This window comes from Wasmannia auropunctata, unplaced genomic scaffold (assembly GCF_000956235.1).
Source record: "Wasmannia auropunctata unplaced genomic scaffold, wasmannia.A_1.0 LD336116.1, whole genome shotgun sequence".
Taxonomy (NCBI): domain Eukaryota; kingdom Metazoa; phylum Arthropoda; class Insecta; order Hymenoptera; family Formicidae; genus Wasmannia; species Wasmannia auropunctata.
Genome location: NW_012026774.1, coordinates 4729561 through 4730342, shown reverse-complemented (window position 1 = coordinate 4730342; position 782 = coordinate 4729561).

Sequence of the window (782 nt, the reverse complement as noted above, 5' to 3'; positions counted from 1 at the left end):
TGAACTGGTCCTTCACGACATCAGTCGGAATGTCCCTAATCATGAGACGATGGTTGAGCTTGTCGAATCGCTGCCTGGTTTTAAGATCCGCTCCATCCAATAACGGCTTCATCCTCTCCAGCTCACTCTTATCTGCTACAATCCGGATAACCTTGTTCCGGCCCTTCAGGAGGCGATTGACCTTGATACCCATATCTCCCGGATTAACCGCTGCATAAACCGCGTCACACAGCCGCCGAGTCAGCAAATCGCTTATCGCCTTCCATAGGGACCCCTTCGAGCGTTTCGAGATTCCTCTCTCGCGCTTGCTCCACGTTCACAATTCCAGCCGCCAGAGGAGGCCCTCCCGACAGTCCAGCAGTTCAGGCAACACTGGCATACGAGCGTGTACCCCTGGGTCCGCTCCTTATTCGCACCGTCATTCGTCTCCGTCGCCAAGTTAGATGTCCGCAGTCCTCCACTGACGTACCCTGTCTCTCCGCATATATTATTAGTCACGCGCTGGACCATGTCGGCAATGGTTCCTTTTGTTAGACCCTCGTTCCTCTCCCGTAAAGACCCGGACTTTATCATCTCCCATATCTTAAGGGTGGTATCTCTTTCCGCCTTAATTTGGATATAGGCCATAGATAATTGGTCGACAGCGCCTCTGTAGGCCGCTAAGACCTGTTTCATCTCCTTTTTCCTCTCCACACGCAACTCCCTGGATGTCGCGTTGATTGAGGCAAAAATCAAATCAGCATCTGCTAGCCTTTGTTTCATCCGGCGAAGGTCCTCATCAC